This window comes from Pan troglodytes, chromosome X (assembly GCF_028858775.2).
Source record: "Pan troglodytes isolate AG18354 chromosome X, NHGRI_mPanTro3-v2.0_pri, whole genome shotgun sequence".
Classification (NCBI taxonomy): domain Eukaryota; kingdom Metazoa; phylum Chordata; class Mammalia; order Primates; family Hominidae; genus Pan; species Pan troglodytes.
Window position 1 is genome coordinate 63,263,876 of NC_072421.2, and position 27,305 is coordinate 63,291,180.

At 42.5% G+C, this 27,305-nt stretch overlaps 1 long non-coding RNA gene across 1 annotated transcript in view; it reads left to right on the forward strand.

Moving 5' to 3' along the window:
- Positions 1-12,439, forward strand: part of LOC134809336 (uncharacterized) — a 37,624-nt gene extending 25,185 nt beyond the window's left edge. Inside the window, exon 3 of the long non-coding RNA XR_010154795.1 lies at positions 11,185-12,439. This is a non-coding gene — a long non-coding RNA (uncharacterized LOC134809336). The remainder of the gene's footprint in view (positions 1-11,184) is intronic.
- Positions 12,440-27,305: the final 14,866 nt, after the last annotated feature.

Consider the following 27,305-nt stretch of genomic DNA (forward strand, 5'->3'; position numbering starts at 1 on the left):
AATCGCCACATTGTCTTCCACAATGGTTGAACTAATTTTCACTCCCACCAACAGTATAAAAGCATTTCTATTTCTCCACAGCCTCTACAGCATCTGTTTCCTGACGTTTTAATGATTGCCATTCTAACTGGTATGAGAAGGTATCTCATTGTGGTTTTGATTTGCATTTCTCTAATGACCGGTGATGATGAGCTTTTTTTCATAAGTTTGTTGACAGCACAAATGTCTTCTTTTGAGAAGTATCTGTTCATGTCCTCCGCTCACTTTTTGATGGGGTTGTTTGGTTTTTCTTATAAATCTGTTTAAGTTCTTTGTACACTCTGGATATTAGCCCTTTGTTGAATGGATAGATTGCAAAAATTTTCTCCCATTCTGTAGGTTGCCTGTTCACTCTGATGATAGTTTCTTTTGCTGTGCAGAAGCTCTTTAGTTTAATTGGATCCCATTTGTCAATTTTGGCTTTTGTTGCAATTGCTTTTGGTGTTTTAGTCATGAAGTCTTTGCCTATGTCTATGTCCTGAATGGTATTGCCTAGGTTTTCTTCTAGGGTTTTTATGGTTTTAGGTCTTACATTTAGGTCCTTATTCATCTTGAGTTAATCTTTGTATAAGGTGTAAGGAAGAGGTCCAGTTTCAGTTTTCTGCATATGGCTAGCCAGTTTTCCCAACACCATTTATTAAATAGGGAATCCTTTCCCCATTGCTTGTTTTTGTCAGGTTTGTCAAAGATCAGATGGTTGTAGATATGTAGATTTATTTCTGAGACCTCTGTTCTGTTCCATTGGTCTATATATCTGTTTTGGTACCAGTACCACGTTGTTTTGGTTACTGTAGCCTGGTACTATAGTTTGAAGTCAGCAAGTGTGATGCCTCCAGGTTGTTCTTTTTGCTTAGGATTTTCTTGGCTATACAGGCTCTTTTTTTCTTCCATATAAAATTTAAAGTAGTTTTTTTTCTAATTTTGTGGAGAAAGTCAATGGTAGCTTAATGGGGATAGCATTGAAGCTATAAATTACTTTGGACAGTATGGCCATATTCATGATATTCTTTCTTCCTATCCATGAGCATGGAATGTTTTTCCCTTTGTTGCGTCCTCTTATTTCCTTGAGCAGTGGTTTGTAATTCTCCTTGAAGAGGTCCTTCACATCCCTTGTAAGTTGTATTCCTAGGTATTTTATTCTCTTTGTAGCAATTGTGAATCAGAGTTCATTCATGATTTGACTCTCTGTTTTTTCTTTTATTTATTTATTTATTTTTTCTTTTTTTTTTTAATTATACTTTAAGTTTTAGGGTACATGTGCACATTGTGCAGGTTAGTTACAAATGTATACATGTGCCATGCTGGTGCACTGCACCCACTAACTCGTCATCTAGCATTAGGTATATCTCCCGATGCTATCCCTCCCCCCTCCCCCCACCCCACAACAGTCCCCAGAGTGTGATATTCCCCTTCCTGTGTCCATGTGATCTCATTGTTCAATTCCCACCTATGAGTGAGAATATGCGGAGTTTGGTTTTTTGTTCTTGTGATAGTTTACTGAGAATGATGATTTCCAATTTCATCCATGTCCCTACAAAGGACATGAACTCATCATTTTTTATGGCTGCATAGTATTCCATGGTGTATATGTGCCACATTTTCTTAATCCAGTCTATCATTGTTGGACATTTGGGTTGGTTCCAAGTCTTTGCTATTGTGAATAATGCCACAACAAACATACATGTGCATGTGTCTTTATAGCAGCATGATTTATAGTCCTTTGGGTATATACCCAGTAATGGGATGGCTGGGTCAAATGGTATTTCTAGTTCTAGATCCCTGAGGAATCGCCACACTGACTTCCACAATGGTTGAACTAGTTTACAGTCCCACCAACAGTGTAAAAGTGTTCCTATTTCTCCACATCCTCTCCAGCACCTGTTGTTTCCTGACTTTTTAATGACTGCCATTCTAACAGGTGTGAGATGGTATCTCATTGTGGTTTTGATTTGCATTTCTCTGATGGCCAGTGATGGTGAGCATTTTTTCATGTGTTTTTTGGCTGCATAAATGTCTTCTTTTGAGAAGTGTCTGTTCATGTCCTTTGCCCACTTTTTGATGGGGTTGTTTGTTTTTTTGTGTGAATTTGTTGGAGTTCATTGTAGATTCTGGATATTAGCCCTTTGTCAGATGAGTAGGTTGTGAAAATTTTCTCCCGTTTTGTAGGTTGCCTGTTCACTCTGATGGTAGTTTCTTTTGCTGTGCAGAAGCTCTTTAGTTTAATTAGATCCTATTTGTCAATTTTGTCTTTTGTTGCCATTGCTTTTGGTGTTTTAGACATGAAGTCCTTGCCCATGCCTATGTCCTGAATGGTAATGCCTAGGTTTTCTTCTAGGGTTTTTGTGGTTTTAGGTCTAACGTTTAAGTCTTTAATCCATCTTGAATTGATTTTTGTATAAGGTGTAAGGAAGGGATCCAGTTTCAGCTTTCTACATATGGCTAGCCAGTTTTCCCAGCACCATTTATTAAATAGGGAATCCTTTCCCCATTGTTTGTTTTTGTCAGGTTAGTCAAAGATCAGATAGTTGTAGATATGCGATGTTATTTCTGAGGGCTCTGTTCTGTTCCATTGATCTATATCTCTGTTTTGGTACCAGTACCATGCTGTTTTGGTTACTGTAGCCTTGTAGTATAGTTTGAAGTCAGGTAGTGTGATGCCTCCAGCTTTGTTCTTTTGGCTTAGGATTGCCTTGGCGATGCGGGCTCTTTTTTGGTTCCATATGAACTTTAAAGTAGTTTTTTCCAATTCTGTGAAGAAAGTCATTGGTACCTTGATGTGGATGGCATTGAATCTGTAAATTACCTTGGGCAGTATGGCCATTTTCACAATATTGATTCTTCCTACCCATGAGCATGGAATGTTCTTCCATTGGTTTGCATCCTCTTTTATTTCCTTGAGCAGTGGTTTGTAGTTCTCCTTGAAGAGGTCCTTCACATCCCTTGTAAGTTGGATTCCTAGGTATTTTATTCTCTTTGAAGCAATTGTGAATGGGAGTTCACTCATGATTTGGCTCTCTGTTTGTCTGTTGTTGGTGTATAAGAATGCTTGTGATTTTTGTACATTGATTTTGTATCCTGAGACTTTGCTGAAGTTGCTTATCAGCTTAAGGAGATTGTGGGCTGAGACAATGGGGTTTTCTAGATATACAATCCTGTCATCTGCAAACAGGGACAATTTGACTTCCTCTTTTCCTGATTGAATACCCTTTCTTTCCTTCTCCTGCCTGATTGCCCTGGCCAGAACTTCCAACACTATGTTGAATAGGAGTGGTGAGAGAGGGCATCCCTGTCTTGTGCCAGTTTTTAAAGGGAATGCTTCCAGTTTTTTCCCATTCAGTATGATATTGGCTGTGGGTTTGTCATAGATAGCTCTTATTATTTTGAAATACGTCCCATCAATACCTAATTTATCGAGAGTTTTTAGCATGAAGGGTTGTTGAATTTTGTCAAAGGCTTTTTCTGCATCTATTGAGATAATCATGTGGTTTTTGTCTTTGGCTCTGTTTATATGCTGGATTACATGTATTGATTTGCGTATATTGAACCAGCCTTGCATCCCAGGGATGAAGCCCACTTGATCATGGTGGATAAGCTTTTTGATGTGCTGCTGGATTCGGTTTGCCAGTATTTTATTGAGGATTTTTGCATCAATGTTCATCAAGGATATTGGTCTAAAATTCTCTTTTTTTGTTGTGTCTCTGCCTGGCTTTGGTATCAGAATGATGCTGGCCTCATAAAATGAGTTAGGGAGGATTCCCTCTTTTTCTATTGATTGGAATAGTTTCAGAAGGAATGGTACCAGTTCCTCCTTGTACCTCTGGTAGAATTCGGCTGTGAATCCGTCTGTTCCTGGACTTGTTTTGGTTGGTAAGCTATTGATTATTGCCACAATTTCAGCTCCTGTTATTGGTCTATTCAGAGATTCAACTTCTTCCTGGTTTAGTTTTGGGAGAGTGTATGTGTCCAGGAATTTATCCATTTCTTCTAGATTTTCTAGTTTATTTGCGTAGAGGTGTTTACAGTATTCCCTGATGGTAGTTTGTATTTCTGTGGGATTGGTGGTGATATCCCCTTTATCATTTTTTATTGCGTCCATTTGATTCTTCTCTCTTTTTCTCTTTATTAGTCTTGCTAGTGGTCTATCAATTTTGTTGATCCTTTCAAAAAACCAGCTCCTGGATTCATTAATTTTTTGGAGGGTTTTTTTGTGTCTCTATTTCCTTCAGTTCTGCTCTGATTTTAGTTATGTCTTGCCTTCTGCTAGCTTTTGAATGTGTTTGCTCTTGCTTTTCTAGTTCTTTTAATTGTGATGTTAGGGTGTCAATTTTAGATCTTTCCTGCTTTCTCTTGTGGGCATTTAGTGCTATAAATTTCCCTCTACAGACTGCTTTGAATGCATCCCAGAGATTCTGGTATGTTGTGTCTTTGTTCTCGTTGGTTTCAAAGAACATCTTTATTTCTGCCTTCATTTCCTTATGTACCCAGTAGTCATTCAGGAGCAGGTTGTTCAGTTTCCACGTAGTTGAGCAGTTTTGAGTGAGATTCTTAATCTTGAGTTCTAGTTTGATTGCACTGTGGTCTGAGAGATAGTTTGTTATAATTTCTGTTCTTTTACATTTGCTGAGGAGAGCTTTACTTCCCAGTATGTGGTCAATTTTGGAATAGGTGTGGTGTGGTGCTGAAAAAAATGTATATTCTGTTGATTTGGGGTGGAGAGTTCTGTAGATGTCTATTAGGTCTGCTTGGTGCAGAGCTGAGTTCAATTCGTGGGTATCCTTGCTGACTTTCTGTCTTGTTGATCTGTCTAATGTTGACAGTGGGGTGTTAAAGTCTCCCATTATTAATGTGTGGGAGTCTAAGTCTCTTTGTAGGTCACTCAGGACTTGCTTTATGAATCTTGGTGCTCATGTATTGGGTGCATATATATTTAGGATAGTTAGCTCTTCTTGTTGAATTGATCCCTTTACCATTATGTAATGGCCTTCTTTGTCTCTTTTGATCTTTATTGGTTTAAAGTCTGTTTTATCGGAGACTAGGATTGCAACCCCTGCCTTTTTTTGTTTTCCATTGGCTTGGTAGATCTTCCTCCATCCTTTTATTTTGAGCCTATGTGTGTCTCTGCACGTGAGATGGGTTTCCTGAATACAGCACACTGATGGGTCTTGACTCTTTATCCAATTTGCCAGTCTGTGTCTTTTAATTGGAGCATTGAGTCCATTTACATTTAAAGTTAATATTGTTATGTGTGAATTTGATCCTGTCATTATGATGTTAGCTGGTTATTTTGCTCGTTAGTTGATGCAGTTTCTTCCTAGTCTCGATGGTCTTTACATTTTGGCATGATTTTGCAGTGTCTGGTACCGTTTGTTCCTTTCCATATTTAGTGCTTCCTTCAGGAGCTCTTGTAAGGCAGGCCTGGTGGTGACAAAATCTCTCAGCATTTACTTGTCTGTAAAGTATTTTATTTCTCCTTCACTTATGAAGCTTAGTTTGGCTGGATATGAAATTCTGGGTTGAAAATTCTTTTCTTTAAGAATGTTGAATATTGGCCCCCACTCTCTTCTGGCTTGTAGGGTTTCTGCCGAGAGATCTGGTGTTAGTCTGATGGGCTTCCCTTTGAGGGTAACCCAACCTTTCTCTCTGGCTGCCCTTAACATTTTTTCCTTCATTTCAACTTTGGTGAATCTGACAATTATGTGTCTTGGAGTTGCTCTTCTCGAGGAGTATCTTTGTGGCATTCTCTGTATTTCCTGAATCTGAACGTTGGCCTGCCTTGCTAGACTGGGGAAGTTCTCCTGGATAATATCCTGCAGAGTGTTTTCCAACTTGATTCCATTCTCCCCATCACTTTCAGGTACACCAATCAGAGGTAGATTTGGTCTTTTCACATAGTCCCATATTTCTTGGAGGCTTTGCTCATTTCTTTTTATTCTTTTTTCTCTAAACTTCCCTTCTCGCTTCATTTCATTCATTTCATCTTCCATCACTGATACCCTTTCTTCCAGTTGATCGCATCAGCTCCTGAGGCTTCTGCATTCTTCACGTAGTTCTTGAGCCTTGGTTTTCAGCTCCATCCACTCCTTTAAGCACTTCTCTGTATTGGTTATTCTAATTATACATTCTTCTAAATTTTTTTCAAAGTTTTCAACTTCTTTGCCTTTGGTTTGAATGTCCTCCCGTAGCTCAGAGTAATTTGATCATCTGAAGCCTTCTTCTCTCAGCTCGTCAAAGTCATTCTCCATCCAGCTTTGTTCCGTTGCTGGTGAGGAACTGCGTTCCTTTGGAGGAGGAGAGGTGGTCTGCTTTTTAGAGTTTCCAGTTCTTCTGTTCTGTTTTTTCCCCATCTTTGTGGTTTTATCTACTTTTGGTCTTTGATGATGGTGATGTACAGATGGGTTTTTGGTGTGGATGTCCTTTCTGTTTGTTAGTTTTCCTTTTAACAGAGAGGACCCTCAGCTGCAGGTCTGTTGGAGTATCCGGCTGTGTGAGGTGTCAGTGTGCCCCTGCTGGGGGGTGCCTCCCAGTTAGGCTGTTCGGGGGTCAGGGGTCAGGGACCCACGTGAGGAGGCAGTCTGCCGGTTCTCAGATCTCCAGCTGCGTGCTGGGAGAACCACTGCTCTCTTCAAAGCTGTCAGACAGGGACATTTAAGTCTGCAGAGGTTACTGCTGTCTTTTTGTTTGTCTGTGCCCTGCCCCCAGAGGTGGAGCCTACAGAGGCAGGCTGGCCTCCTTGAGCTGTGGTGGGCTCCACCCAGTTCGAGCTTCCCGGCTGCTTTGTTTACCTAAGCAAGCCTGGGCAATGGGGGGCGCCCCTCCCCCAGCCTTGCTGCCGCCCCCCAGCTCCATCTCAGAGTGCTGTGCTAGCAACCAGCGAGACTCCGTGGGCGCAGGACCCTCCGAGCCAGGTGCGGGATACAATCTCGCGGTGTGCTGCTTTCCAAGCCCGTCGGAAAAGCGCAGTATTCGGGTGGGAGTGACCCGATTTTCCAGGTGCCGTCCATCACCCCTTTCTTTGACTCAGAAAGGGAACTCCCTGACCCCTTGCGCTTCCCAAGTGAGGCAATGCCTCGCCCTGCTTCGGGTCGCGCACGGTGCGCGCACCCACTGACCTGCGCCCACTGTCTGGCACTCCCTATTGAGATGAACCCGGTACCTCAGATGGAAATGCAGAAATCACCCGTCTTCTGCGTCGCTTACGCTGGGAGCTGTAGACCGGAGCTGTTCCTATTCGGCCATCTTGGCTCCTCCCCCTCCATGATGTTTTTTGATACATAAAAGTCTTAAATTTTCATGAAATCCAATTTACCTATTTTTTTTTCTTTTGTTACTTTTGGTTTCCTTTCCAAGGATCCATTGTCAAATACTAGATTATGAAGATTTTCACTTTTTTTTTTTTTGAGATTTTTACAGTTTTAGGTCTTATATTTTGGTTGATACTTCTCTGTTGTTGTTGTTTTTGAGGTGGGGTCTCCCTCTGTCGCCCAGGCTGGAGTGTAGTGGTGTGATCTTGGCTCACGGCAACCTCCACCTCCCAGGTTCAAGCCATTATCCTCCTGAGTAGCTGGGAATACAGGTGTGTGCCACCACGCCTGGCTAATTTTTTGTATTTTTAGTAGAGACGGGGTTTCACCGTGTTAGCCAGGATGGTCTCAATCTCCTGATCTTGTGATCCGCCCACCTCGGCCTCCCAAAGCGCTGGGATTACAGGCATGAGCCTCCGTGCCCTGCGCAGATTGATACTTTCTAAAATTTTAGTAACGTGTGCAAACAAGGTTGATACATTTTGACTTGATTTTTGTACATGGTGTCAGATAAGGGTCCAACTTTATTCTTTTCATATAGAAGTTCAATTGTCCTGGCACCATATGTTGGAAAGGCTATTCTTTCCCCCAGTGAATGGTTTCAACATCCTTATCAAAAATCAATTAGCCACAGATGGCTGCATTCATTTCTGGCCTTTCAATTTTATTTCATTCATCTGTATGTCTATACTTATGCCAGTACTGCACTGTTTTGATTTTTGTACCTTCATAGTAATTTTAGAGATTGAGAAAAATGTCCTCCAACTTTCTTCATCTTTTTCAAGATTGTGTTAGCTATTCAGGGCCCCTTGTAGTTTCACATAAATTTTAGGATTAAAAAAAATTTTGAGGATTAGCCTTCCCATTTCTGTAAGAAAAAAACCTGTTGGAATTTGATACAGATTGCATTAAATCTGTAGACCATTTGAGATAGTACTGTGTTTTAAAAAAATATTAAGCCTTCATACCAATTAACATGGAATTCTTTTTGTATATTTAGGTTTTCTTAAACTTATTTCATCAAAGTTTCCTAGTTTCAGTGTACAAGTTGTTCAACTCCTTGGTTAAATTTATTTTTAGGTATTTTATTCTTTTAGATGTGATTTTAACAGAATTTCTTTCCTAATCACCTTTCTGGATTCTGTTGAATAGAAATACAAGTGATTTTGTGTATTGACATTGTACCCCACAATTTGGCTGAATTTGATTATTAGCTCTAATAGCTTTTATTGTGGATTATTTGGGATTTTTAAATATATGGGATCATGTCATCTGTGAATAGAGGTAGTTTTATTTCTTCTTTTCTTTTCTTTTTTTTTGTTTTTTGAGTTGGAGTCTCACTCTGTTGCCCAGGTTGGAGTGCAGTGGCTCCATCTCGACTCACTGCAACCTCTGTCTCCTGGGTTCAAACAATTCTCCTGCCTCAGCCTCCTGAGTAGCTAGGATTACAGGCACCTGCCACCACACCTGGCTAATTTTTGTATTTTTTTTGGGTAGATGTAGGGTTTCACCATGTTAATCAGGTTGGTCTTCAACTCCTAGCCTCAAGTGATCCACCCTTCTCAGCCTCCCAAACTCCTGGGATTACAGGCATGAGCCACCTCACCTGGCCTTATTTCTTCTTTTTCAATTCTGATGTGTTAATTTCTTTTTCTTGTCTTATTGCTCTAGCCAGAACTTCTAGTACAATTTTGAATAGCAGTGATGAAGCTAGGCATCTTTGTCTTTTTTTTTTTTTTTTCTGAGATGGAGTTTCACTCTGTCACCCGTGCTGGAGTGCAGTGGCATGATTTCCGCTCACTGACACCTCTGCCTCCTGGGTTCAAGTGATTCTCTTGCCTCAGCTTCCTGAGTGGCTGGGATTACAGGTGCACACCCCTACACCCAGCTAGTTTTTGTATTTTTAGTAGAGACAGGGTTTTGCTATGTTGGCCAGGCTGATCTTGAACTCCTGACCTCAAGTCTAGCCTTGGCCTCCCAAAGTGCTGGGATTATAGGTGTGAGCCACTGCTCCCAGTCAGCATCTTTGTCTTGTTCTTGATCTTAAAGGGGAAAAGTTTCCAGTTTTTCATAATTGAGTATGTTAGCTGTGAGTTTTTCCATAAATGTTCTTTTTCATGTTGAGAAAGTTTCCTTTTATTCCTAGTTTTCTGAATGTTTTTATCATCAAAAGGTAGAGATTTTGTGAAATGCTTTTCCAGTCTCAATTGAGAAGACCATGTGGGTTTTTCCTCTTCCTTCTTATGAATGTAATGTATTACATTGATTGGCTTTTCTTAGGTTGAATGTTCCTTCAATTCATGTGATAAATCCTACATGATTATGATGTATAATCTTTTAATATGTGACTAGATTTGCTTTGTTAGTATTTAGTTGAGGACCTTTGCCTCTAAATTCATAGGGGAGTTTAGTCTGTATTTTTTTTTTTAGCATTGTATGCCTTCATCTGGCTTTAGTATTAGGTTAATTCTGTCCTCAAAGAATGAGTTAGAAAGTATTCCCCCTTCTATTTCTTGAAAGAGTTTCATAAGGGATGTTAGCCTGTAATTTCTTTCTTTCTTTTTTTCTTTCTTTCTTTTTTTTTTTTTTACATTGTATGTCTTCATCTGGCTTTAGTATCAGGTTAATTCTGGCCTCAAATAATGAGTTATAAAGTATTCCCCCTTCTTCTATTTTTTGAAAGAGTTTGAAAATAATTGGCTTTAATTCTTCTTTAAATATTTGGTAGAATTTGGCCAGGCATAGTGGCTCATGCCTGTAATCCCAGCACTTTGGGAGGCCAAGGTGGGTGGATCACCCGAGGTCAGGAGTTCAAGACCAGCCTGGCCTACATGGTGAAACCCCGTCTCTACTAAAAATACAAAAATTACCTGGGGCATGGTGGCAGGCACCTGTAATCCCAGCTACTTGGGAGGCTGAGGCAGGAGAATAACTGGAACCCGGGAGGCGGAGGTTGCAGTGAGCCAAAGTCGTGCCATTGCACTCCAGCCTGGGCGACAAGAGAGAAACTCCGTCTCAAAAAAAAAAAAAAATTTTTGGAATTTATAAGTGAAATCATCTGGCTCTGGTTTTCCCTTTGTTGGGAGGTTTTTCACTGCTATTGCAATCTCTGCTTGTTATAGGTAGGTTAAGATTTTCTATTTCTTCTTGAGTTGCTTTAGGGAATTTTTGTGTTTCTAGGAATTTGTCCACTTAATCTAATTTATTCATGAGCAATTGTTTATAGTATTCTTTTGTAATAATTTTTATTTTTGCAAGGCTGGTAGTAATATCTCCACTTTCATTTATTATTTTACTTACTTTTTTTGTTGCTGTTATTGTTGCCCAGGCTGGAGTGCAATGGCTTAATCTCGGCTCCCTGCAACCTCCGCCTCCCGGGCTCAAGCAACTCTCCTGTCTCAGCCTCCCAAGTAGCTGGGATTACAGGCATGCACCACCACACCCGGCTAATTTTGTATTTTTAATAGAGATGGGGGTTCTCCATGTTGGTCAGGCTGGTCTTGAACTCCCGACCTCAGGTGATCCACCTGCCTCGGCCTCCCAAAGTGCTGGGATTACAGACATGAGCCACTGTGCCTGGCCTATTTTACTTACTTATTCCCTCTTTCTTTTATTGTCATTCTGGGAAAAAGTTTGTCAATTTTGTTGATTTTTAAAAATGAACCAACTTTGGGTTTCATTCATTCTTTCTACTGTTTTTCTATTCTCTATTTTGTTTATCTCCACTCTAATGTTTATTATTTCCTCCCTTCTGCTAGTTTTGTGTTTAGTGTGTTTTTTTTTTCCTCAGTGGGTAAAGTGAAGTTGTTGACTTGAGCTCTCTCTTTTTATTTTTTAATGTAAGCATTTAGAACTATAAATTTCCAGTCCCAGCTACTCAGGAGACTGAGGCACAAGAATTGCTTGAACCTGAGAGGTAGAGGTTGCAGTGAGCCAAGATCGCACCACTGCACTCCAGCCTGGGCGACAGAGGGAGACTCTGTCAAAAAAAAAACAGAAAGAAGAAAGAAAGAAAAGAAAAGAAAGAAGAAAGAAGAAAGAAAGAAAGAAAAAGAGAAAGAAGAAAAAAGGAAGGAAGGAAGAAAGGAAGGAAGGAAGGAAGCAAGGGACGAACTACAAATTTCCCTCTAATCAGTGTCTTCACTTTATTCCCAAATTTTTGGTATGCTGTGTTTTCATCTTCATTCATCTCTAAGTATACTCTAACCTCCTTTTTAATTTCTTCTTTGACTCATTGGTTGCTTATGTCATTTAACTTCCACATATTTGCAAAATTTCCAGTTTTCCTTTAGTTATTGACTTCACTGCATGTGGTCGAGGAAGATACTTTGTATGGTTTCAATGTTTAAAAAATTTATTGGGACTTGTTTTATGACCTAACATATGGTCTATTCTGGAGAATGTTTCATTTGCACTTCAGAAGAATGTGTGTTTTGAGAAGAATATGTATTCTGCTGTTGTTGAGTGGAGTGTTCTATATTTGTTGGTCTAGCTGGTTTATGGTGCTGTTCAAATCCTCTACTTTCTTATTCATCTTCTGTCTATCCATTATTTAGAATAGGGTATTGTGTCTTCCACTGTTATTTTAGAACAGTGTATTTCTTCCTTCATTTCTGTCAGCTTATTTCATATTTTGAGGTTTTAACTGTTTGTTGCACCTATGTTTATAATAATTATACATTATTAATGAATTGACCCTTTTATCAATATATAATTTCATTCTTTGTTTCTTGTAACACTTTGTTTTGTTTGATACATATATTGCCACCCAGCTATCTTTTGGTTACTATTTGCATGGAATGCTTTTTCTCCATCCTTTTATGTTCAACCTATTTGTGTCTTTGAATATAAAGTGAGACTGTTGTAGACAGACAACATATAGTTGGATCATGTTTTCTAACTATCCTGCCAATTTCTGCCTTTTGATTGGATGATTTAATCAATTTACATTTAAAGTGATTACTGATATGGAAGAACTTACTTCTACCTTTTTGCTGTTTGATTTTTGTATTTCTTTTTCCCTTTTAAATAATTTTTATCTCTTTATTGATATTAAAAATTTCAAATATATACCTGTCCTGATTTTCTTTAGTACTTTGTCCAAGTTTTCCTTTAGCTGTTTGAACATATTTAATACAGCTTTTTTTTTTTTTTTTTTTTTTTTTTGAGATTTAGTCTCACTCTGTCGCCCAGGCTGGAGTGCAGTGGTGCGATCTCAGCTCACTGCAAGCTCTGCCTCCCGGGTTCACACCATTCTCCTGCCTCAGCCTCCTCAGTAGCTGGGACTACAGGCGTCCGCCACCATGCCCGGCTAATTTTTTGTATTTTTAGTAGAGACGGGGTTTCACCATGTTAGCCAGGATGGTCTCGATCTCCTGACATTGTGATCCACCCGCCGTGGCCTCCCAAAGTGCTGGGAGGCCACCGTGCCTGGCCTCTTAAAGTCTTTGTCTCAAGTCCATTGTCTGGACTTCCTTGAGGATGGCTTCTATCCATTTATTTTGCTACTTTCCCATTTTTTTGTATGCTTTGTGATTTGTTTTTGTTGAAAACTGTACGTTTGAATATTATAGTGTGGTAACTGTGGAAATCAGATTCTCCTCTTTTTTCAGGGTTTGCTGTTTTGTTGATTGTTGAAGGCTGTTGTAGTCTGTATGTTTAATAACTTTTCCAATCTATTTTTGCAAAGGTTGTATCCCTTGTCACGTATGGTCACTGAAGTTTCTGTTTTTTTTTAAAAAAGCTTATGTTCAGCTGGTGTTTTCATAGAGATTTCCTTGAATTCCAGGAGCTGGAAACAAAAACAAACAATAAACAACAACAACAACAAAAAAGCAAACTCCTCCTCCTGCCGAAAAACCCCCAAATCAAAACCAAACACCTCTCCCAGTCTTTGCAGATTGTCTCTGTGCTGAGACAATCCAACACTTATCCAGGCTTACACTGAGCCTGAAGTGAATGCTTAGTATGGTCTAAGTTCTGAGTTAAAATAAACAAAAACAAGTGCCTTGTGTCAGTCTTTCAGGAAGCCCCTAGAGAGACTAGAATGGACTTACACTATGATTTGTGATTAATACCTGCTATGCTATTCCTGGAACCAGGGATCAGGGTCCCACACTGGGAACATGGGATGCCACTGCTTTAAGACTGCCACTACACCCTGGAGGAGATGGGACAAGGACAAGTAAACACACTACACAATTTACTTACCATTTTCAGCTGCCTTTTTTCCTTGATTTACTTGGTTGTTGTAAACATTTTGACTGTTTTCCAGAGTTCTGACAAAGTTGGTTCTGACAGTTTCTGATTGTTTTTTGATATTTCTGTGGAGGGATGAGAACTTGAAGCTGTCTATACTGCCATTTTGCTGCATGGTCTATAATTTTTGAATAAGAGCTTTATTGAGATTTAACTGACATATGTATTAGTCCATATGTATTAATACATATGTATTAGTCCATATGTATTAATACATATGTATTAGTCCATTTTCATGCTGCTGATAAAGACATACCTGAGACTGTCGAGAAAAAGAAGTTTAATTGGACTTACAGTTCCACATGGCTGGGGCGACCTCAGAATCATGGCAGGAGACGAAAGGCACTTCTTACATGGCAGTGGCAAGAGAAAATGAGAGAGAAGCAAAAGTGGAAACCCCTGATAAACCCATCAGATCTCATAAGACTTTTCCACTGTCATGAAAATAGCATGGGAATGACCAGCCCCCATGATTCAATTACCTCCCCCTGGGTCCCATTGTGGGAATTCTAGAAGTTACAGTTAAGTTGAGATTTGGGTGGGGACACAGCCAAACCATATCATTTTGCCCCAGGCCCCTCCAAATCTCATATCCTCACATTTCAAAACCAATCATACCTTCCCAACAGTTCCCAAAAATCTTAACTCATTTCAGCATTAACCCAAAAGTCCATAGTCCAAAGTCTCACCTGAGACAAGGCAAGTCCCTTCTGCCTATAAGCCTGTACAATCAAAGGCAAGCTAGTTACTTCTTAGATACAATGGTGGTACAGGTATTGGGTAAATGCAACCATTCCATATAGGAGAAATTGGCCAAAACAAGGAGGTTACAGGGCCCATGCAAGTCTGAAATCCAGTGGGGTGGTCAAATTTTAAAGCTCCAAAATGACCTCCTTTGATTCCAGTTCTCACATCCAGTTCACAATGATGCAAGAGATGGGTTCCCATGGTTTTGGGCAGCTCCACCCTTGTGGCTTTGCAGGGTACAGCCTCCCTCCTGGCTGGCATTAATATCTGTGGCTTTTCCAGGTGCACAATGCAAGCTGTTGGTGGAGCTACCATTCTGGGGCCTGGAGGACGGTGGCCCACTTTTCACAGTGCCCCAGTAGGGACTCTGTGTGGGGGCTCCAGCCCCACATTTCCATTCTGCACTTCCCTAGCAGAAGTTCTCTATGAGGGCTCCGCCCCAGCAGCAAACTTTTGCTTGGGCATCCAGGTCCCATACATCTTCTGAAATCTAGGCAGAGGTTCCCAAGCCTCAATTCTTGACTTCTGTGCACCTGCAGGCTCAGCACCACGTGGAAGCTGCCAGGGCTTGGGGCTTCCACCCTCTGAAGCCACAGCCTGAGCTCTACGTTGGCCCCTTTCAGCCATGGCTGGAGTGGCTGGGACACAGGGCACCAAGTCCCTAGGCTGCACGCAGCTCAGGGACCCTGGAGCTGGCTCACGAAACCACTTTTTCCTCCTCGGCCTTCGGGCCTGTGATAGGAGGGGCTGCAGTGAAGACCTCTGACATGGCCTGGAGACATTTTCCCCCATGGTCTTGGGGATTAACATTAGGCTCCTTGCTACTTACGCAAATTTCTGCAGCAAGCTTCAATTTGTCCTAAAAAAAAAATGTTTTTTTTTTTCTACTGCATCATCAGGCTGCAAATTTTCTGAATTTTTATGCTGTTTCCTTTTTAAAAGAGAATGTTTTTGGGGAGGTGCAGTGGATCCTAACTGTAATCCTAACACTTTGGGAGGCCGAGGTGGGCGGATCACCTGAGGTCAAGAGTTTGAGACCAGCCTGGCCAACATGGTGAAACCCTGTCTCTGCTAAAAATACAAAAAATTAGCCAGGCGTGATGGCGGGTATCTATGATCCTAGCTACTCAGGAGGCTGAGGCAGGAGAATCGCTTAAACCTGGAAAGTGGAGGTTGCAGTCAGTGAGCCAAGATCATGCCACTGCACTCCAGCCTGGGCAATAGAGCGAGACTCCATCTCAAAAAAAAAAAAAAAAAAGGAATGTTTTTAACAGTACCCAAGTCACCTCTTGAATGCTTTGCTGCTTAGAAATTTCTTCCACCAGATACCCTAAATCATCTCTCTCAAGTTCAAAGTTCCACAAATCTCTAGGGCAGGGGCAAAATGCCACCAGTCTCTTTGCTAAAACATAACAAGAGTCACTTTTGCTCCAGTTCCCAACAAGTTCCTCATCGCCATCTGAGACCACCTCAGCCTGGACCTTATTGTCCATATCACTATCAGCATTTTTGTCAAAGCCATTCAACAAGTCTCTGGGAAGTTTCAAACTTTCCCACATTTTCCTGTCTTCTTCTGAGCCCTCCAAACTGTTCCAACCTCTGCCTGTTACCCAGTTCCAAAGTTGCTTCCACATTTTTGGGTATCTTTTCAGTAGTGCCCCACTCTACTGGTATCAGTTTACTGTATTAGTCTGTTTTCATGCTGCTGATAAAGACATACCCGAGACTGGGAAGAGAAAGAGGTTTAATTGGACTTACAGTTCCACATGGCTGGGGAGGCCTCAGAACCATGGCAGGAGGTGAAAGACACTTCTTACATGGTGGTGGCAAGAGCAAAATGAGGAAGAAGCAAAAGCAGAAACCCCAGATAAATCCAGCAGATCTTGTGAGACTTATTCACTATCATGAGAATAGCGTGGGAAAGACTCGCCCCCATGATTAAATTACACCCCCACCGGTCCCCACCACAACTTGTGGAAATTCTGGGAGATACAATTCAAGTTGAGATTTGGGTGGGGACACAGCCAAACCATATCACCATGGAATTCAGTCTTTTAAAGTGTACAATTCACTCAGGCGAGGTGGCTCACACCTGTAATCCTAGCACTTTGGGAGGCTGAGGTGGGCCAATGACTTGAGGTCAGGAGTTTGAGACCAGCCTGGCCAACATGGTGAAACTCTGTCTCTACAAAAAATACAAAAATTCGCTGGGTGTGGTGGTGGGTGCTTGTAATCCCAGCTACTCGGGAGGCTGAGGTTCAAGAATCGCTGGAACCTGGGAGGCGGAGGCTGCAGTGAGCCAAGATAGTGCCACTGCACTCCAGCCTGGGTGACAGAGCGAGCCTTTGACTCAAAAAAAAAAAAGTGTACAATTCATTGGCTTTTAGTGTCCTCACTGAGTTGTGTAATCATCACCACTATCAAAATGTAAAACATTTGTGTCACCCTAAAAAGAAACCCTAAAGGCTGGGTGCAGTAATTCACACTTATAATCCCAGCATTTTGGGAGGCTGAAGCAGGATTACTTGAGCCCAGGGGTTTGAAACCAGCCTAGGCAACATAGTGAGAGTCCATTTGTTAAAAAATAAAATAAAACAAAAAAGAAAATGCTAGCTGGGTATGGTGGTATGTACCTGTAATAATCCCAGCTACTGGGGAGGCTGAGGTGGGAAGATCTTTTGAGCCCAGGGGCTGGAGGATGCAATGAACTATGATCGTGCCGCTGCATTCCAGCCTGGGTGACAGAATGAGACCCTGCCTCAAAAACAAAACAAAACAAGCAAACAAACAAAAACCCTCAAAAACCCTGCACCTTTTACCAGTCACTCCCATTCCTATCACCCTCCTTACCCCAGCACTAGGCAACCACTAGTCTACTTTCTATCTCTATGGATTTGCCTTTTCTGAATATTTCATATAAATGAAATCATACATTTTGTGGTCTTTTGTTACGGATTTCTTTCACTTGGTATAATTTTGCATGGTTCATATCATATCATGTGTCAATACTTCCTTTTAAAAATTTTTTGAAATTTTAATTTTGAGATAATAGTAGATTTACATACAGTTGAAATAAATACTATAGTCCCCTGCATTTTTCCTCAGTTACCTGCACTCATAAAATCTTGCATAACTATTGTGTAATATCACAACCAGGATATTGACATCGATATAGTCAAGATGCAGAACATTTTCACTACCACAGAGATCTCTCATGTTGTCCTATTATAGTCACACCTACCTCCCATCTACCTCTATATCTTTCTTCTTCTTTTTTTTTTTTTTTTTTTTGTCTGAGACAGAGTCTCGCTCTGTTGCCCAGGCTGGAATGCAATGGCGCCATGTCTGCTCACTGCAACCTCCACCTCCCAGGCTCAAACAATTCTCCTGCCTCAGCTTCGAGTAGCTGGGATTACAGGCGCCCACCACCATGCCCGGATAATTTTTGTTTTTTTAGTAGAGATGGGATTTCACCATGTTGGCCAGGCTGGTTTTGAACTCCTGACCTCAAATGATCTGCCCACCTCGGCCTCCCAAAGTGATGAGGTTACAGATGTGAGCCACCGTGCCCAGCCCCCTACATCCTTCTTAACCGCTGACAACCACTATTCTGTTTTCCATGCATTTAATTTTGTCCTTTCAAAAATGTTATATGAATGGATTCTTACAATGTGTAATCCTTGAGATTGACTTTTTTCACTCAGTATGATTCTTTTAAAGTTAATCCAAATTGTCACCTATATCAATAGTTCATTCCTTTTTACTGCTGAATAGTATTCCATGTTATTGATGCACCACAGCTTGTTTATCCATTCACCCACTGAAGGACATTTGGGCAGTTTCTAGTTTGGCGCTATTATTATTACTTTATTTTGAGACAGGGTCTCACTCTGTTGCCCATGCTGGAGTGCAGTCGCATGATCATGGCGCACTGCAGCCTCAACCTTCTGGGCTCAAGTGATCCTCTCACCTCAGCCTCTCAAGTAGCTGGGACAAGCATGTGCTACTACACCTGGCTGATTTTTTCATTTTTATATTTTGTAGACATGGAATCAAACTAAAGACCCAGGCTCGTTTCGGATTCCTGGGCTCAAGCAATCTTCTTGCCTCAGCATCCTAAAATGTTGGGATTACAGGCATGACCCACCCCACCCCACCATGCCCAGCCTGGGCTATTATTAATAGAACAGTTATGAGCATTCCTGTACAGGTTTTCTTGTGAACAGAAATGTTTAATACTCTGGGATAAATGCCTAAATATGCAGTTACTGAGCGATGGTTTGAATGTGTCCCCCAAAAATCATGTGTTGGAAACTTAACCCCTAATGCAACAGTGTTGGAATGTGGGGCCTAATAATAGATTGTTAAGCCATGAGGCTGGAGTGAATGGATTAATGCTGTTATCGTGGGAGTGGGCTCATTATAAAAGGGGAAGTTTGGCCCCCTTTTACCGTCTCTTCCTTACCCTTTATTTGCTCTTCTGCCATGGGATGATGCAGCAAGAAGGCCCTTGCCGGATGCTAACCTCTCGATTTTGGACTTTCGAGCCTCCAGAAAACATGAGTCAATAAATTTCTGTTCATTATAAATGATCCAATCTGTGGTATGCTGTTGTAGTAGAATGAAATAGACTAAGACATACTGGGTCACACTGTAGCTGCATTTCTAGTTTTATAAGAAACTACCAAACTATTTTTCAGAATGACTGTATCATTTTACATTCCCAACAACAATGTATGAGTGATTCAGTTTCTTCACATCCTTCACTGATTCAGTTCCTTAAATTTCTTCACATCGTTGGTGTTGTCACTGTTTTTTTAATTGTAGCCATTCTGATAGCTGTGTAGTGATGTCTCTTTGTATGACTTGGGCATATAGTACCTACCTCAGTGGGACTCGTGAAGGTTCACGTGTATAAAGTGTCTGGCACAGCTAGATAAATGTTAGCTATAATTATTACTACATAGATGGAGATGACATGGTCCCTGCCATCAAAGTAGTTATTATCTTGTGGAAGACAAAGATGTGGAAACAAATAATGTTAATCCAGATTGCTAAATGGAGGAGTCATGATCCAAAAAATATGGGACTCCAGACTGAAGATGAAGGATCATTAGGGAGGATTTCTCAGGAGAAGTAATCCTCAGCTAAGCCTTGAAGGATAAGTTAGCTTAGCTAAGCAAAGGGAGGGCTGGCATGGATTCATTTCAGGCAGAGAGGACAGAAAGGGCATATTATGGTAGCCACAGATTTAATATGGCTGTAGGTTAGGGAGGTAGTAGTGGGAATAAGCCAGAGATGTAGCTGGGGAGGACATTGTGAGGGATCAAGCAAGGACCTACTTGTTACAAAAAAAGAGTTTAGACTTTACCCCCATAGACATTGGAGAGCCACAGAATCCCCAAGGGTGATATCTGACCGAGGTGGAGACTTTTTTTGCACCCCTTTTCTTCTAGAAATTTCTGCTCAGATGCCCACTGGAAAGGAGGTGACTTCTTCATGGGACCCTTGGTAGGCTGGCATGCTCCCTTTTCAAGGGCTTCTGTTATAAAAAGCTCTTTATGCATTAGGCATATTTACAATTCTTCTCTAACCTACCACCAAACAAAGCACAAACATGGCCATAAACACTTAATTAATCACATCTCAGTTCTGATTAAGACAATAAACCCAGATCCCAGATTTCCATCCTTTAACTCACTGCCCCAGTGTGACCTGTATTTCCCCAGGCCTCTCACAGGCTTTCCTGCTCTCTCCTTCGTCCCTGCTCTAGTGAAATTCAGAAAACTTTGGCCTGATAAGGAAACTTGCATTCTAGGACTGGTCTGCTGTAAACTGGGCTGTGTTCCCTTGGGCCAGCCTCCTCTTCCTCTGAGCCTTAGTTGCCTCATCTGTATCAGGAAGCATGTCAGCCTTCAATGGTCTAACATTCTCTAAAGGTATTTGTAATAATAGGAAGGAACCTTTCTCACACTTGTATTTTTCGATAGTTCATTCTCACAGAAATGCCATGAGAACCCTAACATGATGGATATTAGTCTCATTTTATTAAGAAAGAGGCTGTGTTTCAGAAGAATGGTCATGTGTCCAATGTCACACATCACTTCAAGAGCAGAGTATGGCCTTGAACTTACTCGGTCCAGTGTCTTACCACCAGACCACATCCCCTTCTTCACCTTCTTTATCAATTCCTTTCACTCATCTCCTTGTTTCCCTTGACTAGCTCCCACGACCCAACCACCACAACACAAAGGACAGTTTCATGCTAAAAAGAATCTACTGCTGTCCAGGGACCCAAGAATCCTTGGCCTGGCAAAGAGGACTGAGAAGAACAGTCAGAGAGCCATTGAAACAGGCCCAGGAGCGGGGCATGTCCTTCCCTTCACCCTGCACTGCAACCCAGAGCCATGGTGGCAGGGCCAGATTAAGGCTTTAGAGGCCCTAGAAGAGGAACAGAATGTGATGCTCCTGTCCGTATGTAATGCAAAACAAAAACAACAATAAGCCATTGAAGGCCAGGTGCGGTGGCTCACGCCTGTAATCCCAGCACTTTGGGTGGCCGAGGTGGGTGGATCACCTGAGGTCAGGAGTTCGAGACCAGCCTGGCCAACATGGTGAAACCCTGTCTCTACTAAAAATACAAAAATTAGCTGGGCCCAGTGGCACACACCTGTCATCCCAGCCACTCGGGAGGCTGAGGCAGGAGAATCACTTGAACCCGGGAGGCAGAGGTTGTAGTGAGCCGAGATCGCAACACTGCACTCCAGCCTAGGTGACAGAGCCAGACTCGGTCTCAAAATAAAATAAAAATAAAAAATAAAAAAAAGCCATTGAAATCAGTACAAGGAAGTTTATTAATATTCTGATCACCTTCATGATGACTAATATAAAATGTTTTTAAATATCAGATAGGAAAGTATTCTCATTTTGGGGACTAGCTTTTTTCGCACTTGTTTGAGGGTGACTATTCATCTACACATCTGCAGTACATGGTGGATGTGAGTGCCTGATCCACTTGGGCTCACTGCTGCTTGGGCTCACGTACCTTGGGGCCTTCTGTCTGTTATGGCCCCTGGGAGCCCTGTCAGTACCCCTCGGACACTGGACTCCACAGGGACCACTCCCAGGGCTCAGCCCAACCCTCCAGCCCAGGCTGTTGGCCTGATGCAAGGGTTTAGGGCAGGACAAATAATTGAGGCTCCTTTTTTATTCTGTCTTTATGGCTCCTACTCTCCCTTTTCCTCTCTGCCTGTCTCTGACTCTGTATACTTTTTCCCATATCTCTTTTTTTTCTTGTCTGCTGTATTCTTTCCTATTGCTTAGTCTTTCTCCTTCTTTGCCCCAGTCTCTTGGACTGTTTCTCCTTTTGTCTTATCCTTTCTGTTTGTTGCTCTGCCTCTTGTCTTTTCTTCTCTCTCTTACCCATACTCCAGTCTCTCCTTTTGTTTTTTGATGTCTATGGGTGTGTGTCTCAGTCTCAACCTCTCCCTGTCTTTGTCTGTCTCATTTTCTTTCCCATCCCAGAGCCCACAGGGACCTTTACAGAGGGTAAGCTGTTATATCCTGGGCTCTCTCTCCAGAAGAGATAGAAATGGTGACTTCGGGCTAAATTTAAACTTTTCAGGCCTGGGTGGGGGCCCTCCAGCAGACAGTTAAGGAAAAAGGAGGGAAAGCTGGTTTATTCAGTCGGGGACGGAGACTGGGGTGGGAACTTGGCAAAGACTGTGAGTTCCAATGCAGTCCCAGCCCTACACTCTCTGACTGAGGCCTTGAGGCTATTTTTGGAAGCTTTCAAAATATCCCAGAAGGCGTGTCTATCCCCTCCATTCAGTCTGGGATGCCAGAGGATTCACTGAAGATAGCATAACTGAAGCCTGTCATGTATTCTTCCTTAGCTTCCACCAGCCACTGACAAAACAACAGTAACGCTGTCCCCAGATTGGGACATCATGGAAGAGAGGAGAGTAGTAGCAGCAGATCATGAGCCATCCAGAGAGTGGGAAGGGATGAATAATATGTGCCTCAATTCCCAAGACCCCAAAGTATCCAAGCTGGAAGGGATCCTAAAGGTCAGCTAGTATCACCCCTTCAATATTTATATGTGAAAGCCAGAGAGGGCGCTATTAATATCACTCCTTAAATATTTACATGTGAAGACCAGAGAGGGCACTATTAATATCTCTCAAGAAGGAAGGGAGAAAAAAGAATCTCTTAAATCCATTTCCTTCATCTCTGCCCTAGTTTACTCTCTCTGGAGTGGATTGTTTCAACAGCTTGGTTTCTCTGCCTCCAGTTTCTCCCTGGGCAATCTAGCTTCTATACTGGACAGATAGTCCTATCATATTTTCGGGTGGGGTGCAGGGGAGAGGCAGCCCTGACTGTGTCACTTCTACTTCAAGTTTTCACTAGTTTCCCACTACCTAGTGGATAAAATCCAAAACCCCTTAGCCTGAAACATAAGCCTATTTGTGATTTAGCCCCCACTCACCTTTTCAAACTTCTTTCTTACTTGCTATGTTTCCCTTTAGAACCTTCCAAACTCTCTACCACTCTCCCAAACTGACATTCTTTCCTCTCTTTGTCTCGTCCTCTCTCACATGCCTGCAGGTAGAAATTCAAACAGCATAGAGAAATGAAAAGCAGGCTGGGTGTGGTGGCTCATGCCTATAATCCCAGCACCTTGGGAGGCCGAGGTGGATGGATCATCTGAGGTCAGGAGTTCAGTAGCTCGAGACCAGCCAGGGCAACATGGTGAAGTCCTGTCTCTACTGAAAATACAAAAAATTAGCTGGGCATGGTGGCGGGCACCTGTAATCCTAGCTACTCAGGAGGCTGAGGCAGGAGAATTGCTTGAACCCAGGAGGCGGAAGCTGTAGTGAGCCGAGATCTCGCTATTGCACTCCGGGCTGGGCAACAAGAGCAAAACTCCATCTCAAAAAAAAAAAAAAAAAAAAAAAACCAGAAAGAAAGAAAAGAAAAGAAGGGCCAGGCGCGGTGGCTCACGCCTGTAATCCCAGCACTTTGGGAGGCTGAGGCAGGCGGATCACGAGGTCAGGAGATCGAGACCATCCTGGCTAACACGGTGAAACCCCGTCTCTACTAAAAATACAAAAAAAAAAAAAAACTTAGCTGGGCGTGGTGGTGGGCACCTGTAGTCCGCTACTCGGGAGGCTGAGGCAGGAGAATGGCGTGAAACCAGGAGGCGGAGCTTGCAGTGAGCTGAGATCATGCCACTGCTCTCCAGCCTGGACGACACAGCAAGATTCGGTCTCAAAAAAAAAAAAAGAAAGAAAAGAATATTAGGCCGGGCGTGGTGGTTCACGCCTGTAATCCTAGCACTTTGGGAAGCCAAGGCAGGCGGATCACCTGAGGTTGGGAGTTCGAGACCAGCGTGACCAACATAGAGAAACCCCGTCTCTACTAAAAATACAAAATTAGCCGGGTGTGGTGGCACATGCCTGTAATCCCAGCTACTCGGGAGGCCGAGGCAGGAGAATCACTTGAACTCAGGAAGTGGAGGTTGCGGTGAGCCGAGATCATGCCATCGCACTCCAGCCTGGGCAACGAGAGCAAAACCCCATCTTAAGAAAAAAACAAAAAAAGAAAAGAAAGAAAAGAAAAGTAAAACTCTTTAAGCTTTCCACACCCTACTCCTATCCAAAGATAGACCTTCCCACCTCTCTGACTTAATCTCCTACTATTCTCTGTCCCCAACCCCCACCCCACAGTGATCCAGTCATAAAGAGCCTCCTTGCTGTTCCTAGAACATATGAGCTCCACCTTAGGACCTTTGTCCTTTGTTAATTTCTCTGTCTAGAATTCTCTTTTACCAGATATCTTGCTTCTTCCCTCAGTTCATTCATGTCTCTATTTATTTCTTTTTTTCTTAATAGAGGCGGGGTCTCACTATGTTGCCCAGGCTGGTCTTGGACCCCTGGGCTCAAGCGATCCTCCCACCTTGGCCTCCTTAAAGTGCTAGGATTACAGGTGTGAACCACCATGCCTCTATTGAATCGTTACCTTTCAGTGAGGCATTCGCTGACCTTTCTTGTCTACATTTGCAACGTCCTCCACACCTCCTTCCCTGCTTTATTATTTAGCACTTATTACCATCTAACATACTATACATTAGACTGATTTACTTGTTTATTGCCCGTCTTCCCCCACTAGAATGTAAGTTCCATGATGGTAGTGATTTTTCAGCATGGCTATCTCCCCAGTACATGATAGAGTACCTGCTAGATCATGGATTGTCAATAAAAATATTCATTGCGTAAAATTCAACAGGTGATAACCATAAATTCTGTTACATATTTCAGATTGCTTCTAGATTGTACTCTAATCTTTGATTTGCTTGCCCTTTCTTTGGTAGAACAGTATTTTGTACTTGATGTGTGCTGCCATACTTTTGGCTTCTGTACATGCTGGTCCCTCTGCCTAGAATGAATTCCTCTCACTGTGATCTATGTGGAGAACTCCTGCTCACTCTTTAAGTATTTGCTTAAGCTCCATCTTTTTGTGCTTCCCTTCCACTCTCCCATAGCATTTCTGCTTTCTGCCATTGTATTTATCACTCTGGGCCTTGATAGTATATTTATACATCTGCTTCCCCTACTAAACTGTAAGTACCTTGAAGGACTAGGAATTATTGATGGTGGCATCTGCGGTTCCTAGCATAGTACCTGGCATTTAGCAGGAGCAGCTGTAATCAGAAAGACCTGGATTTTGGTTTTTTTCTCTTTTTCTTTTGAGACAAAGTCTCACTCCTTCACCCAGACTGAGTGCAGTGGCACGATCTCAGCTCATGGCAACCTCCACCTCCTGGGTTTAAGTGATCCTCCCACCTCAGCCTCCCAAGTAGCTGGGATTAGAAGTGTGCGCCCATGCTGGGCTAATTTTTTGTATTTTTAGAAGAGACAGCGTTTCACCATATTGGCCAGGCTGATCTCAAACTCCTGACCTCAAGTGATCCACCCCCCTCAGCCTCCCAAAGTGCTGGGATTACAGGTGTGAGCCACCACACCCTGCCAGAAAAACCTGGATATGAATCCACCTCTGCCATTTCCTAGTGTGATCTTCAGCAAGTTACTTCACTTCCTGTGTCTCAGTTACATACCTTGTAATACAGGCATCATGATACTCACTGCAAGGTGTTATGGTAAAAATGCAATGAAATAACTCTGCATGCTAGAACAAATTTGTGGACCTTTAGATATCTCACTTGCTCCTCCTGGCTCCTCCTGAGGGAAATAGGGCAGGTATTATAAGCTTCATTTTTCAGAAGAATCAATAGAGGTCCAGAAAAGAGAAAGTTCATTTTCTTTTTTTTCTTTTCTGAGATGGAGTTTTACTCTTGTTGCCCAGGCTGGAGTGCAATGGCATGATCTTGGCTCACTGCGACCTCCGCTTCCCGGGTTCAAGCAATCCTCCTGCCTCAGCCTTCTGAGTAGCTGGGATTACAGGTACCCGCCACCACACCCAGCTAATTTTTCATATTTTTAGTAGAGACGGGGTTTCACCATGTTGCCCAGGCTGGTCTCGAACTCCTGACCTCAGGTAATCCACTCGCCTCAGCCTCCCAAAGTGCTGGGATTACAGGCGTGAGCCACCGTGCCTGGCCTGAAAGTTCATTTTCTAAGGTTGCAGGGTAAATAAGCGAAAGAGCCAGAACCCAAATCGGAATCTCCCAAATTGGAGGTTTGCTGTCTGCCAGGGAAGTGGGAAGGGTGTGGACTCCAGGGTTCCTGGTTTCTAAGCCAGCATGTGGGTATTGTGTGTTGCTCTTAGAGAAGACTGGCACCTCCTGGACAGCATGACCTGCTCCACCAAGGGAAACAGAGTGAAGTCCCCCTTTGCCTCCAGATCCTCCTTAGTACAGGGATTCTTGGCTACCTCAACATCTTAATCAGGAAGCAGAAGGCAGTCCCTTACTATTTGATGTCGGAGGGAGTAGAAATTTAAGAGCTTCCTTTCATGAGAGGTAGCTGAAGGCTAGGCCTGATCTGGGAGGATTCTGAGAGGGAAGGTAAGCACGGGAACCATTATACACAGGACTTACTGTTTGCCAGCTACTTTCTCACGTATCCATTAATTCAGATTATAAACATTTACTGAGCACCTACTATCTGCCAGGTGCTGTGCTAGATGCTAGGGGTGCCCCAGTGAATGAGACCAGAAAGGAAGGACACACATGGCAAACAGGTGACAATCGTAAAGAACACATGGTAGTCTTCTTATTTTATGGATAAAGAAAGTGGGTCTTAGGAGGGGACATAAATTGTCAACATCACACAGCTAGTGTGGGGACTCAAAATGCAGATTTGTTCATCTTTAAACTTGATACACTTTCCATTACACCACCCCACCTCCCTGAATCTGCTGCCTCCAAGTAATTTCCCTCACGTTCCTGTTTCAGCACTCAAAATGTCACCATTGGCTGGGCGTGGTGGCTCACTCCTATAATCCCAGCACTTTGGGAGGCCAAGGTGGGTGGATCATGAGGTCAGGAGTTTGAGACCAGCCTGGCTAACATAGTGAAACCCCGTCTCTACTAAAAATAAATAAAAAAAAATTAGCTGGGCATGGTGGCAGGCACATGTAATCCCAGCTACTCAGGAGGCTAATGCAGGAGAACGCTTGAACCTGGGAGGTGGAGGTTGCAGTGAGCCGAGGTAGTGCCATTGCACTCCAGCCTGAGCAACAAGAGTGAGACTCCATCTCAACAAAACAAACAAACAAAATGTCACCGTTAGAGAGATACTTCTGTGGGATAACACTAGCTTCCCCAATAATTCACTATTAAAATATCAGAACAGCATACTCGGTGGCCTGATATTATCATATCTCAGTTTATCAGCTTTAATTTATCAGTCACCTAGTAGGAAGCAGAGGGGAGTGGGTAGCAGATGGTGAGTTCTGATGGAGGGCAGAGAAAGGAGGAAAGGTATGATAGCCTAAATG